Raw genomic sequence first — 16487 nt, 5'->3', positions numbered from 1 at the left:
TTTCCTGCATTCGCAGGGACCTATTCAAAATAAACCATATTTTGCCGCATAGCCGTATTAAACAGTCTTTCTCTGCACTTTTATCGGCTGCATTCAATAATCTTGTAAGGCAGACCTGAATTATGCTGCCTTCTGCAAAAATATTGTCTAGTTTTTCTTTCTGCACCTCACCCTGAATGCGGTCACGCCATTCGAAGGTACTGTTTGATGACCACGTCCCATGTGCAAACAACTTTGCCGCTAAATATTGCACTAGGTCTGAAAATGTGGTTTCCCTTTGTGACATTCTGAAATTCGTTTTTAGTGGCACAATGCTATTATAAAATGGGTTCCCTTTAATGTGCAAATGGCAGTGTGAGACACGCTTGTCACGCCAAGTAGGTACTCTATGATCACTTTCCCGGCCTGAAACGCACCATAAATATGTTGGGTATTTTTGTGGAGATTTGGGGCCTGACGGTATTTTCTTACCGCCGAAAAATAATTTAGCAACAATCACTCCTTGTATTCAGATTGGGCCATGTACAACAATAATACAGTGGAAATGCATTATTTCAGCACACAGACATGCATGGTTGGTATGCGTGGTTGTTATGCGTGGTTGGTGGTATTTTGGTGAGCATAATTCCCTTGTTTTATTTGTGGCCCCAATATCCAGAACCCCTTATTTTTGTTTAGATTGTTTGTGTAATCACTAGAGAGACCTCAGGCTTGCATTTCAGGAACACCACATTTTCATTTTTAGTGTGCCACCATGGGCAATTTCTCTCTGTCTTATCTACGGCAGCGAGCTATCATGTGGTATTTTCACTATCTTATATACGGTAGTGAACTATGTCCCGGGCCTCCCTTTTTGCCGACTCATAGACCTCCGGCAGACTACAACACACACAGTTAGTTATAATTGCTCATACTGAATTACATTGTGCACACGGCTGCAGCCAAATCTTATGTTTAGCTACCTTGAAAATGACAATTGCACTGTCTAAACATCTCCCCACATCATCAGCACTGTATTGGTAAATATAAAACACACCACCCGTCTGCTTTCAGATATTTTTGTGTATTATAAAAGTTGCATTTAAACACGATCTCACTCTTTACAGAAATAAATGAAATAGCACATTAACAGCATTATCTGTGATACACTGAAAAGAGAGTGGCGGAGACAAGAACTCAATTTGCAACATTAAACATGTGAGTAAAGCACAGGAATCTCCTTTCCTACACTGACTGAATATTCTCGTACACACTCAGCCCCCACACCTCAGCGAGATAATTACCAGGCTTATTCAGCATGTAACTTCTTTGGCTGTTTGCCTTCTGGAGGGGTTCACCCAACAAGGACAAGCATCTGCCGTCACTCGAACTGGGGCTTGTTGACTGGAAAAGCCAGTCTCTGCAACCAAGTTGAATCTGCTTTAGGAATCAGGCCTCCCCAGCTGTCAACCCCGTCCTTCTTCGAGCTGTGTCAAGATGTCTCTCCCTTTCTTCCCCCAGATTCTGCCGCAAAGCACTAGTCACAGCCTCCAACATGATGCTTGATGTGACGTGCTCCAATCAGAATAAATCGTGTTCTATCCTCCTACTTTTAACAATGGTTCTTCTTGTACAGTTGCAACTGTAACAAGCTGATTTCCTGCTTATTCGAAGTCTTTGCTTCCTGCAGTTACTGTCGACAGATCACAGGAAGGCAAAGAAACAAAATAAAAAAAATAAAAATAAAACTTGAATGTGTGTTTAAAACTGATTTTCAGAGTCTGCCTCTTTTTGCAGTGAAGACACATTCTTTTACTAATGAGTTATAATTATTAGTCTTGTTAGTGATATTAGTTTGTTAATTACCAAATGTGTCTCTTGCAACATAGGCATTTCAGGTGAGAAATGGTGTGCATTTTGAAGGTACAGATGTGTGCTTTTAACTGTGAAAAATGTATTTGCATTTTATATGTAAAAATCATTTTTGACTGAATAACCTGCCCTTAGTTATATGTCCATGTTACACTGGCAACCCATAGCTTGAAACAACTGCATCATACCAATGCACCAAACCCATGCAGTGGCGCTGCACTTAAAAAAAAAACATGCTATACATTGATCCTGTGGAGTGGTGCTGTACTCTGTGCTCCCAATACACGCTAAACACTCCTACAGGCCCATCCCGCCATAAAGTTGCACTAGTAATGCTGTGCCTACTCTACAAGGAAGAAGGGGTACAACTCCCAGATTTAGAAAGATATTACTTGGTAGCGCAACTCAGCTTTATCACCAAGAGGCTATCAGATGAAGCTACATCTGAGTCGACGTTGTTATAGAACCTGGTAGCCCCTGCTCACCTTAAACAGATATTGTGGTAACCGCTGGCCTGTCTAGCTACTATCCCACTACTGGTCAACCTGGGTAGAATGGTGTGGTGCAGGACCCGGAAAGTGTTGAAGCTAGAAAGCCCCTATTTGCTTGATATCCCAATGGTGGTAGATGTATGCAGAAACAGAGATATTACCTGGCGGTGGCAAGACAATGGGAAGACAGGGGTCTCTCTAATTGGGGTGACATGTATGAGAAGGGTAAATTCAAATAGATGGTGGCTTTCATTGACCAATCAGGGCTACCCAGGGCACAATTTCTGTTATATTTACAAATAAAGGGGATGGCCAAACAGAAATGGGTTGTGTGTCCTGAGGAACGAGAGGCGACTCCGCTGTTGACCCTGATGTACACCCTGGAGGACGGCTGGAAACCGGTATCCAGGCTATATGCTAGCTTGGCCGACAGGCCCAATCCTCAGAGTTCTGAACTAAAAGCATGCTGGGAGTTGGACATGGGGGAGGAAATAGAGGAGAGGGAATGGGAACGCATATTGAAATTCCTCTGAAAGGTGTCTAGAATCCCCCGCCATAAACTGATTCAATTGAATGTGTTGCATCGCACCTACATGACAAATACAAGGGTGGCTCAGTTCAGCAGTAGTGCACAGTCGATATATCCTTGGTGTGGTAATACAGGGGCGGACTTAAGGCACATGTTTTGGGGCTGCGCAAAGGTTCAGAGTTTTTGGGCTTGCATTGAGCAGGCGTGTAAAAGGGCGTGGGTCACTAGATATACCTGGTGCCCAAAAGAGTGTCTACTTGGGGTATACCCAAGGAATAGCAAGCATAAGCATGTCACCAAATTTATGGATATGGCGTGCATTTTGGCTAAGAGGTGCATTGACATGACATGGAAGTCAGCTGGTCACCCGAGTTACACACGCTGGCACAGGGATTTCGAGACCTGGGCTGAGGTGAAGTCCAAAGTGTCGGTTGGTGCAGTGCACAGTCTGGAAGAAACCACCAGTGGAACCTACGAGTCCTTGAGGATGTTAGTCTGGGACATGTTCCACCTGTCAGATGACAAACCACTGTGAAGGCTATGACACCCTGTGAAAAGTGGTCATAAAAATCTAACTTTGTGAGGTTGAGAGCCCGGCTAAGCACTAAGGGTTTGGCCACGAAAGGTGGCTTTGATGAATGCCACGCCCCAAGTTTTGAGTAGGCTGAGCGCTTACCATCACTGCACACTCAGCCTCATCACGGAATAAATGTATGCGACACCTAGTTCACATGCGTGAAGAAAGTTGTTTTGTTGTTCATATGTTGGAATGTGTTACAGATTTGTAAACAATCATACATGTAAGCGCATTGAGTTTGTAACAAGGGAATGGATCGGAATTGTATGATTTTATGTTTATAAATGCCAATAAAGAGAATTTAAAATAAAAAAAAGAAATGAAAAAAAATAATACTCAATACCCATTCCCATGGTCTAATAACGTTCCTGGAGAAGGGCCCATGTTGTGACATCACTCTGATGTAATGGGATAGTAAAACCGGCCTGCGAGCCGAGAAAAAGCGAGATGTGCATGGATTTTTCCTGTTCCTGTGCTGATCCTGTTTTCTTTACCTGTAATAAACCACAGTTTCACCTTGTCATTGACTGAGTCCTCTGTTTATCCTGGGAGGGGAGGGAGTTAAGCCTTCCAAGTCTGCGGACTTCCGGTGTCTCTGTGGCATACCTAGGGATACTCCCCAACACCATTCTCATGAGAATCAGGATAAGGTCACCAAGGCAGTTGCTTAAAGTACTGCTGGGCGTCTCAAATGTTTCAATGACTTAACTTTGTGCTGTGGGAATTGGGGGTGGATTGTGACGTCACAGGGTGTAAATGAGGGCATTGTTGGAAGGTTTGTGGACCCAATTATTGATTGTAATATATGCTTTTCTTTAAGGTTCAAAGTGCGAAGTCTAATCAGATTTGGCGGGGAGATGTTGCATGATCATGATTTCTAATTACTTGCATTGTATAAATGTTCTAACCTTAGGGGCGTGTCTTTGACAACGCCTTTTTATGCAGTTCTGCATCGAAGATCTGTTTGAATTTTCTGTCCCATCTGCATCTGGGGCCCTGAAAAAAACTGCATTACTTCTTGCACCAGTGTACACTCCTTTTTGACTACTTTTATAATTTTTTGGTGAGTTTAACGAGACAACTGATTCATTTTACGGAGGCCCCAGTGAGATATCTCTGCCGTTTGACCAAGATGTGGGAATTCCAGCCGTACTCCTGGAGGAGTGCGGGACAGCGTCCGTTGGCCAGTACTAGGAGCTCGAGCCAGGAGAGGTCCACAGATGCCACTTACAAAAGGTACCCCTGGTCCAGCGCTGCCTTCACTCTCGCTGAAGTGATATGTTATGGATATGATAGGTTATTTATAACGCGCTTAATACCCAGAGGTTTCTAAGCGTGGACCCGGGGATTGAACCTGTGTTGCTCCGTGTCGTCTTGCTTTCGTTGCTGCTGAGCTATCTTCCTCCCAAGTGCAGGCCTTTACAGGGAGACTCTGAGGTTGACAGAAGTGAAGAATCTCCTAAAAAGGCTATGCGAGTGTACCTGTGCATGAAAGTGCTAGGGGCGGGAGGGATTATTTTTATGGTGTATAGGACGCACTCTCATTAGTGGTAGAGGGCGATTGGCCATAGTAGTCCTAGATGTTAGGTCTGTTGTTCGAATAGGGAGCAGGTAGACTGTGGCACAAGTGCACTAGATCAGAAGGTTGCATAGTGAGTGGCAGACCTTGTTAGACAAGAATTTTGCGTAATGCAGGCAATTGGTATAGTTGCATCATTTTATTTTTCTTTGGGGAAAAATAATTTTGTGTTCATGAGCGCACGTGTTTGTTTTTAGTGTTATGGAACGTGGTCATACTGTTCATTTTATGTGACTGTGGGAACAACAGAAGAGCCTGAGCCAAAATAACTTGTAAATAGCACAAAGCCACGCAAAGCCAAGCAAAGCTGTGTAGCACACGTAACTGATGCAGTTGAGCGAAAGAAGCAGTAACAACTTTTTCTAATGTACTAACATAGGGCCTCATTTTTGAGGTGGTGGGCCTAGGGAGAAGGCCATTCAATACTAATACACCATAACAAGACAGGCCTGTGGAGAAGGCCATTGTGTGCAAGCATTGAGTATGAGCTGTGAAAGTTCTGGGCCTGTGGAGAAGACCGGAGCAAGTGAAACTAGGGCGATCGAGCGAAGTGGTAAGTATAATAATTGAGTGAGCGGGACTGCTTGAGGAGGGAGTGAGAGTTTAAAGGTTTAAAATAAGAAGAAGAAGGAAGGGAAAGTGAAAGGAGAATATTTCAATAGAAAGGAATAAGGCACAGACAATGCCGTCCTATTGGATGTATGCTCTGCGTAATCGTCTGTGGAAAAAATTGGCCCAATATCATGATAAAATAGCAAAGTACCATTTTGAGTGGGCACACAACACAGTGGGGAAGTATTATAAAGAATGGCCCAGAGAGGGGACATTTGATAAAGACATTATAGAAAGTATGCACCATTTTACCGCTCTCACCATTGTGAACTGTTGATCGTGAATTCAACTTTGCAACTTTGCAACTCTTCGTTGGAAACTTTACTTGCTTCTTCTTCCTTTCTCATGAGTTCATCTGTCCTGCCTCTGACCTTATGTGCTGGGGCTTAGCTGTTTGCAAACTGCATTCTCCTACAATGACATGGATATATATGTATATGTATGTGAGCCTAAGTAATTTGTGATTTTATACATTTGCTTCTGCTGCGATTATGCATGTGTTTTGAAGGTTGTTCATGGGTTTCCATAAAAATACCTACGTGCTAATTAACTCTATTTTATGTGTAATGGTGGTTTGCAAGACTTATTTCTTAGCAATTTTAGCTCTGTTAGTGTGACTTATCCTACTGAGGGCAGTGTTGCACCTAGATCATTCTGTCTCCACAAGCATATCCATCACTGCCCATTTGTCCAGTTCTTCCCAAGTTATTATGATCCAGTTTGATGTACTGCCTAGGAACGTAAATTGTTATATCTCTTTTGACCACAGGCTTGAGAACTCTGCTAAACTGGTGTATTTTCATCCGTCAATTTGCAGTGTTTTGTTTTTCAGCTCTGGGGTCTGATATCTTTCCTTGTTGGTCTTTTATGACCTCACAACCGCAACTCAGGCCTGGGAAGATGCTCGGCCCACTTGTCTTAACCAATCACTGCATGGCATGGCATGGCAGTCTCTCTGCAAGGGCCTGCTAATGTTCTCTGCTAAGGGGGTGAAGATGTTCATGCTTGTGAGATGGCTAACCAGGTTTCAAGGCCTACATGTACTGTTTATTCAATTAGTGTAAAGGGTTACTATCATTCATTGTCATTATGGGCACTCTTCTATGTTTCTCTAACTACTGTTAAATGCTGCTGCATATATTAAGGACATTTGGTTATTTTCACATATAATGGGTATGCCTTATGGCTCGCTGAAGCATGGCTATTAGTGCTTTATTGGGCGTACACAGGGAAATCTCTTTATGTTGGGTTTGATTCTATGATGTGTGCCTTTTGTCAGAGTGACTTTCGCAGCTTGTATTTGTGTGCACATTTAGGGCGTTAGATGTATTCTCCAACACTACTGTACTCCCCAACAATGCAATTGACTCTCCAGAACAGGTATGTCCTCGACCACCTGATTGCCATGGCGGGAGGCGTGTGTGCAATAATTGGCTCAAGTTGCTGTACATTACACCTGCCCGTGATGAGCAGAATGGGAGCTTGACAGAAGGAATAACGTCACTGCAAAATTTGAATACAAAAATTATCCAGGAATCCAGTGCAAGTGAAGTTGAGGACTGGTCTACATCTTTGTTCTCATGGGTGCACACCTGGCTAGGTAACATGTTCAAAATAATAATTGCAGTTCTTGTATTGGTACTAACAGGTGTTTGCGTTTTGCAATTAACACTGTCACAGTGCAAAACGACTAGGGTGAAGGCCATAGAACAGCACAGGATGACAGTGATATTGGGTAAAGATAATGTGGTACATATTGTGAGACAGGAAAAGAGAGATAACACAGACAAAATATATGTATTCCTATACAAAGCTTTATTAATGATGAGGATGGTGGAATGCCTAACTAACCCTATGCTTTGGTGCAATTTTCCCTGCCTAAAGAAATGCAAGAAAAGTCTGTGTCCACAAGTCCAAACCAAATGTATGTCTGTGTCAAAACCCATGCTTGTCCTCACAACTACAACAACATCTAGTAGGGAAATGTTCTCAACCAAATATAAGTGTTCAAGTTCAATATTGTTCCAATGTAACTTTGTTTCAAGCAGGTTTGATCATGTTATGAAGTTACCTTTAGGTTCACTGTCATCACAATTCACATCAAAAGAAGGTATTTGGTTTCTCTTCCCCAAGTTCAAATGTAATCAAGTTCCTACAACACTCTGATCTTGGGACTCCCTTCCCCAAGATAATAACTCTCCAGTTCTTTGGTTCTCAGGGTTCCCTTCCCCAAGCTTTACACTGAACAGTTAACTTGCTTCCTCTGGTTTGTTTAACGCGTCCTTTTGTTAGCTTCACCAAGGAAACACTTCTTTACTGCTTTTCCAATATTTAGTGTTTTCTGGTCTAGGTGCAGGTATCAGACCACATGGTCCACCCATTACAGGTGACGCTACCAGCAACCACAAGCCTCGTCTGTGATTTATTTCTAGATGTTGGTAATGCTAGTGTTAGGAAACGTCCTGGTCTATGTGCAGTTTTCAGACCACACAGTCCACCCATCACAGGTCATGCAACCATATGTTTCCCCAAAGCCGTTTTTCAGTCTTGTGTGGGCTTAAGTAAGCATCACCGTTCATGCAGTTCGGTATTCAATAAATACACTTTTCACTTGTGTGCACTTAAGCAGCAGCTTTCAGGCAGTTTGATATTCAATAGATGCAGTGTTCACTTGTGGACGCTTAAACAGTCACTTTCAGGCATTTCGGTATTCAATAAATGTAGTTTTCACTACTTCCGTGGACTGTTACCAATTCCAAGGTCTCTGTTGCTCCAATCGGCGGCTTCTCCCCGAGCAGGAAAACCAACTTGTCCGTTCGCTGGGTACTTCATTCAGCACACACCGGCCTTTGTGCTTGACTACTCCTCTGCTCCCTAGCAGCGCCTGCTGTATGCCTTCCCTCACAAGGGCTCCCATTCCTGCACATTCACCTCTGCAAGACTCTCAGGTTCTTCGCTGGAGTGTCGTCGTCTTGTCTTCTCGCTCCTCAGCACAGCAATTATTTGGTTCTCTTTTCCCTCTGCGACTGCATCTCTCAAGTGCTTCTGGATTCCACCTTTTATGCTCTCTTCTATTACTACCAGGCTGCAGGTGAAATGAGGTATCCTCAATTGCCTGACCATCCTTGACTCTATTAGTGCGACATGCTTGATCTTCATTGCCACATGCCTTCAGACCACTCTTCTTCATCTCAGTAACAGAGTGGTGTTTATAATACAACATTTGCACTCCTCCTAGTTGCCTCTTCTTCTTCTTAGTTCTTAAGGGAACAATATAGGGAAGGATGGGATGAGATTGGAAATAGCATGAAAAGGATAAGGGAGGGTATGGTAGATCAATATCAGGGAAAGGGGGGTACCATGTCTCGCCTTAGAGTACCCTCTCTCCAATCCTCAAGGACCCTCTACTCAGGTGATCCTCCCTCGCCTGTCCACCGGCTGGGTTAGGATCCAAAAGCGATGGCCCCTCCCTGGCCAACTGAACAGAAAATCTCTGGGGAGTAGATATGAAAGTACCTTCAGGTTTCTCACAATATCCACACCCAAACAGATGAACCACATGAAATGCACAGCAATGGAAGACCAATAGGAACCCCAGCTGTTATGTTTGAGCCCCCTCTTAACCCTGAAAACTACACTCACCAATGGGTCGACTGTGAAGGTGATGGGGAGTGCTGTTTCATGGCATGTGGTCAGAAGACTATGTAGAAAATGGAGGCAGAGTGAGGGGGGGTGTAAGATATGGATACCAAAAGATGGATTGGATAGGATGGGGAAGATAAATATGCGTGGTCAATAAATTAACCAGAGGGGAAATGCAGTAATGGAAATGAGAGTTGCTCCAGTATTGGCCATGCCCCCAAAAGCCCCACCTGTTCCCCATCATGATCACAAATGGAAATATAAACTGTGAAAGGTTCAGCAGGTGGGTAATAAACATTAAGAGCAATGTAGTGCCGGTAAGAGCAGATTAGGTAGAGTGACACAAAGCAGGGCAGCAGGTAGTGCACTTATTATATACATAGGTAGGGAATGATTAAATGGCAGCACACACACACAAAGTACACAAAATGGACATGGAGAAGAATGTAGACATGGAGAGCAAACATGAAGAACACTTGCATGTAGACATGAAAAATATTTGCACATAGAGATGAAGAATACATATATTAGTACACAAAGAACAGTAATCATGTAAAAGATGAAGGGCACAACATGGTGCAAAGTGAACAGAAGCACAGCAATTTTAGACTAAACTCAACAAGGCCTCAATTCTGGAATACTGCAGCTCAACACAGAATTGCTTAACACACAGTGGGCCTCATTACGACCCCGGTGCTAAACCATGGTGCTATTAGTACCATGGTCCATCCGGGGTCCGCCATGGTGAATGGCGGAATTACTGCCCCATTCCAAGGTTGGCGGGGCGGTAATTCCCCATTCACCATGGGCCCTTCCCCATTCCCATTTTTGCCCCATAGGGCTCAATGGGAATGGTGAAGGCGCTAAGTACGGTGCCGCAAATTGCGACACCGTACTTAGCACCAAGGTCCCTTTGCGGCACCATACTTTAGCGGCTGGTAAAAACCAGCCGTTAAGGTCGGGTCCCGCAAAGGGACCTCGTAATCAGGCGTTAAGGGTTTAACGGCGCCGACACCTTTTACGGTGCCGTTAAACCCTTAATGCCAGGGTCGTAATGACCCCCACTCAGGCCTCATGGAGCTCACACAGTAGCCCCCAGCAACAAGGTCAGTGCGCTGAAGGGAGTTCTGCATAGCAAGCTGAAACCACACCATATAGTGTTTCCCAAGGCACATAGCCCTATTATTAAAGCTAATTAGTTGTAGTAGGAAGCCGGGAGAAACGCACATATTCTTGAATGCCAGGAGCAAGTAGCTACCATGCCAATGGCTGACAAAGGAAAGCACACACGATAGAATAGTGGAACATCTAATAAATAGGCAAAATTGAACTCTGAATAGTGGTCCGCTGCCATGTGACTTAAAGAATGGTCATTTATGCCAGAGCCAATTAGATAGTACAGCTGCCATTTCCTTAGCACACCCAGACACAGAGGCAGCACGCCAAGTCCATAAACAAGGCTGACAGTGAAAACCCAGGCCCGGGAAGGAGCAGGAAGTATCTTCTTTAACTAGATTGTAATGGTACACCCATTTCTACTTCCTCACCATGACACTTGGCACCGATGGAGGTGGCCAAGGTCGATAAGCTAAGACAGGTCCAATCACCTTGTCTTTACCTTATTGGCCAATGTACTATGGATCCAACACATTAAGTTTAAGTAGAAATGTGTCATTGTAGATGGTTGAACTTAGGAGGAGCTACTAGTTATAGAAGAACCAATTACAATGAGGTTGGCTTATAGATAATCATATATTCTATATTCTACCGTCCAATCCAGGACCAGAATAGAAGTTTAAAGATAATAGCTAATTGTGACATCATTTATGACACGCTGTGTATATAAAAAGTTGTTGTTGATGCCACTATTTTGAGATTGTATTCCATACGCACTCCCAGTGGTCATTTCTTTTTTTTTAATAATGCTGGGTTTTCTCATGCACCTAGAGTTACTCTGATTGGTGAGTTTTTTCTTTTATTTGGGCACTCGGGGCTCTCTTAACACCTATGACCACCAGTGGCCATGTGGAATGAGGTTGGTACCACCCAATGGCCACATCCAGATAGTGATGTCCTTACCAACAAACCTTCCTTGATTCGAAACATCTTGGAAAATGTCATCAACCAGCAGAGATCCTCTTTTCCGGCACAATCGGTTCCTTTAGAGGATAACTCACTGGGTCTTCAACATGTTGATATAACTTTCCAATAATAGGGTCCTCTTTATGTGCAGTAATCAAATTTGCATTTTTACTCCACTGAGCAGTTGAGAGTTCACTCTTGGCATGAGTTTGAGACCTGATCATAGCTGTGACTTGGATTTCCCCCAGCAGGGCTTCCGTGTCTATGAAATCTCCCTGCAGAGCTCTAGTTTTAGCCAGCTGGTCCGCCAGGTCGCTCCCACTCTTATCCAGCCCCTCTATTTTGGAATGGCCTCTAATCTTATTCCAATAGATGGTCATCTCATTAGAGGTCACAAGATCATAAACAGACTGGATCCATTTTTGATGTTTTATTGGTTTGTTGTTAGCACAAAGCATGCTTCTATTCTTCCAGTTGATCGGGTGTTCCGCAAACCCATTCATGTATAGTTAGAATCAGTGATTATCACCAGTTCTTTGAGTTGGTGACCACCAACTTCTCCACCTGACTGCTTTGGGGTCCTATTTTGTAACCAGCAGACGGTTCATGGGAATTGAGAGGTGATCCCAGGTGGAGCCATCATATTGTGTTAACCAAATTAAATGTTTTACACTTATGGAGTCTGTATGTAGCCACCACCACTTACCAATCCCCGTCCTCCATAGGTTTCTGCAACTACTTTTGTTGTTTTGTTTTTTGTTTTTTTATTAAAGTGTTTGTTTACAGAATATAAACCTTAAACACTAAACACAAGAGAAAAAGGTACTTTCACGCTATACAGAAAAACAAAAGGAAAAACGTCCAACTCACTATGAAATATGTACAAGTTGAAATAAATTTAACCAGCTTATTCTAATTCCATATTATGAAATTCCATACATTGATCCTGCATAACCATAATTCATCTATATTCTTCATCAGAGACATCTATATATAATACACATTACAGCTTGATAAAGCATCTTCTTCTAAATAAATGTACGCCTAAGTTTGATTACCTTGCACATTCATAATGCCCATAAAACCTCCATATCCTTTCCAATATATTTCACTGAGTTTAGGGCAGCCAGTTAGGAGGTGACTAGAGGTCTCTATCTTTACCTTACACAGTATACATAAGAGTTCGGGTCTCGCAATACCCGTCCACGCACCTACCTGGGACAATGTGGGAAGCTGTTCAACCTAAAGCTGGAGGATGAACCTTCTTATCTTGGAATTAGTTCACTTAATGATGTAACTCACTGGGACGTCAACTGGAAAACCCTGCTTAACATAGTTGACAAATGTAGATTTACAACCCAATATTCTCATATTGGTATCTTTATCCCAAATCATTGCTTTCCATTTTATCTCCTTTGCCACACAGGAGAGGTTCATGGGATATATGATTTTGAAATCAATATTATCAAGGAACTCCTTGATGTCTTTCATTCATGTCACTAATGTTTTGTGGGGTGAGTTCATCACCAAAAACCTAGCAAAGTTATTGTATATGAATGTACCTATGTACTTTCAACAATCATCTTTAAATAGAAGATGCTTGTGGCTATCTTTTTTTAAAAACTTTTATTTTTGTTCAAAGAGAGTTACATCAAAACTGAGCTGCTGGCAGTCGATACATTACAGAAATAAAAACAGAATAAAGAAGTGCACACATGTCTATTTCCATATGTTGGAACAGTGCCCATATGTCCTTAGGCCGGCACGCCGATCGTAGAGTTATAATAAATTGTTCCTCACATTCATTGATCATTGACAAGTATTTCAAAAAGTCCACCCTCCTGGGGGCTTCTGTGGATTTCCAGCATTTCAGTATGTTTCGCTTTGCAACTACACATGCCACATTAAACAGACATCTGGTGGTCTCTGTCACCTTGCCGATATCCCCGAACGGATACTTCTGTGGGCAAGGTGTGGCCGGGACTGTGGTAATGTCTTCTAGGATTTCTGCCACCTCCCCCCATGGGTGGGCAGGCCCAGTACATATGGTATGAGTCCACCCTAGGGACATCGCATTTGGGGCATTTCCCTGTTTGACCGTCTACAAACTTACCCAGTTTAGCGGGGGTATAGTGAAGTTGATTTAGTACTTTAAATTGGATCAGTCCAGCCCTGAGTTCATGGAGACATGTTTGGTAAATTGGCAGTACCTCAGCCAGTTAGTTTCACACAGTTCCACTCCCAAATCCCGTTCACAGGTCTCTTAATTGTTGTTACATGTTTTGGAGTGTCTTTGGACTAAGTTGTATAGTGCAGACACACTTTTCTTTTCCTGTGTCCTCCTGTTTCCATCATTACCCCAACACATTTGTGCATGGGTGGTTCTGCTCAGAATGTGGGCTATTTGGCTGTAAAGGTGGCTTTCATTCTATAAAATTGAAATTATTTAAGGTACCCCCCACCCACTGCCTCAACAAAGTCTTCTAGTTCACAGAACTTGCCCCCCGGAAACATATCACGCATCCTAAACTGTTTCTCTGAGTCCCACGCCCTCTTTAGTGTCTTATCGAATGTGGGTGTTAAACCAGGGAAGTTCCATAGCGGTATTTCTGGGTCGTAGGGGGTCATGAGATCAATTCTCCTGTATTTCTTAAACCATGCTCATGCAGTAGTGCTCACAGGGTCGTATTTGCAGGAGTTTTTTCATTTGGGATCGAACATCACTGCTCGTAAATCCGAGGGGGATGCCGCATATCTTTCCAAGGGGATATGGTAGTCATATCCTCCAGGTCGAACCAATGTCTCGCAAAGTGTGCCTGCAATGCTAAGTAATAAAGTTTGAAGTCAGGTGCCGAGATCCCACCCTTTGAGAAAGGTTCCGCCATTTCGGACCATTTTAGCCTGGCAGTTCCCTCCACCCCCACGCAAATGTAGAGGTTAATGTGTTAAGTTTTGTAAAAAAATGTTCTGCCCGGCCAGATCGGGATGTTACAGAAAAGATATAATAGTTTGGGGAGCACTACCATTTTAAGGAGTGATATTCGCCCATATAGAGATATGGGGAGTTTGGCCCAAAGCTGTAGCTTAATGGAGATAGTAATAGTTCCCCTTGATTATCTGCATATAGTGTGCTTTTATCCCTTGATATCATGATACCCAGATAGCGGACTCGTACAGGGGACCATTTAAATCCCTGGTGTAGGACATGTCTCTGGTGTTGGGAGTCAGTGGAAACAGTTTAGACTTAGATATATTAACTTTATATTCAGAATACTCAGAGAACATCTCGATGTCCGCCATAATGGGCGCCAGATTTTCTTCGGGGTTTCGGATGTATAATAGAGTGTCATCTGCATAATGGGAGATTGTTTGTGGTGCCCTGGTCATTCTGATACCCCTGTGTGCATGGTTTTGCCGCACGTACTCAACCATAGGTTCCATTGTGAGCGCAAACAGAATGGGGAGAAGGGGCAGCCCTGCCTGGTGCCTCTACCTAGTAGGAATAATGATGATATAGTATGGTTGGTTAGTACTCTCGCACCAGGGCACATGTAGAGTAGTCGTACACATTTTACAAAATACTGACCTAGTCCGAATCTCTTGAGAATCAGAAATAGGTAGGACCAGAAGACAGAGTCGAAAGCTTTTTCGGCATCTAGTGACGCTACAGCCGAATTCGCCCTCAGGTTTATTTGTGCCATTACTCCTAAGAGTCGTCTCAGATTCAGGGCCGTGGATCTAGTCGGTATGAAGCTGGCTTGGTTGGGGTGAACCAATATGGGCATATAGGGCAATAGTCTGGACGCCAGAATTTTTGCAAAGATTTTCGCATCTGTATTGATAAGTGAAAGGGGTCTGTACGAACCCATGTTTTGTGGGGGCCGCCGGGGCTTGAGGAGGACCGTTATTACTCCCTCACGCATAGTGTTTGGCAGTATTCCCCGTTCCATTGCCTCTTCCCAGACTTTCAGCAGGGCAGGGCCTAGTATATCTTGAAATTCTTTATATAGTTTACTCCCAGACCATCAGTTACGGGGGCCCTGCCTGGGGTTAAAGCTTTAATTGCCTCTGTTATTTCCTCCAGAGATATGGGGGTGTCTAATAGCATCCATGTTTCTGATGTGAGAGTCGGGAGATCGAGTGCATGTAAGTAATCTCTTATCTCCTCCCTTGATTTGGTGTCTTGGTTGGAGTATAGTGGGCCTCATTACGAGGTATGCCGGTAGCCATGCCGCTATTGGTGGCATGGCTGCCGGCAAAACCGCATCCGTGTCCGTGTCCTCGGAATAAGGACTTACCGGACCATTCCGAGTTCGGATGGCCGGGTAATTCCTCACTCGAAGACACGGACACGGTTCATCCCCATTCCCATTTCAGCCCCCATAGGGCTGAATGGGAATGGGAGAGGGAGTAAACAAGTATCATTACGAGATGGCCCGTTGTTTGCTCCCTCTTCCCCTAGCGCAGTGGTATTCAAACTGTGGGTCGCGACCACCTAGGGGTCCGCGGGTGCATCCCAGGGGGGCCCTGAGAGCTCAGCATGAAAAAAGATTTTTTTTTTTTTTTTTTTTTTTAGATTGGAAGAAATGGGCAGGGGTGGCCCACATGGGCGGGCTGAAGCATGAAACTGTCTCAGGCAACAATGAAAAAGTGGCCCACAGTTGTAAATGGATATTCATTCCTTTAGTCACAGACTGGGCCTCATTACTACTATGGCGGACCAGTAACAACGGTGCTGGTAAGCTACCGGCACCGTTGCTACCGTTCCGCCATAGTAAGAGTTGTGCTCGTGGGTGCTTGACAGCCCCCGTCAGGTCTGACCTCAGCTCGTCGGATGCACCAGCACCGTTATTAACGGTGCCGGTGCATCCGAGCTCCCCCTTCCCATTTGAGCCATATGGGGCTCAAATGGGAATGGGGATCTACCGGCACCATCGAAAGGGCAATTATCATGTCCGCCTAACTCGGCATGACCTAGTAATTGCCCATTCGCGGGTGCCAGACCCGGATGCAACTCCAGTGGCAGCCGTGCCGGTTTTACCGGCACAGCTACCGCCAGAGTAGTTATGAAGCCCACTGTTTCAATAGTACCCAAAGGGGTGCTTTGTGTTAAAATGTAAGTAA

The sequence above is a fragment of the Ambystoma mexicanum genome, chromosome 2p (genome assembly GCF_040938575.1).
Source record: "Ambystoma mexicanum isolate Mex_15411 chromosome 2p, UKY_AmexF1_1, whole genome shotgun sequence".
In the NCBI taxonomy this organism is placed as follows: Eukaryota; Metazoa; Chordata; class Amphibia; order Caudata; family Ambystomatidae; genus Ambystoma; species Ambystoma mexicanum.
Note: the sequence above shows the minus strand (reverse complement) of the source record.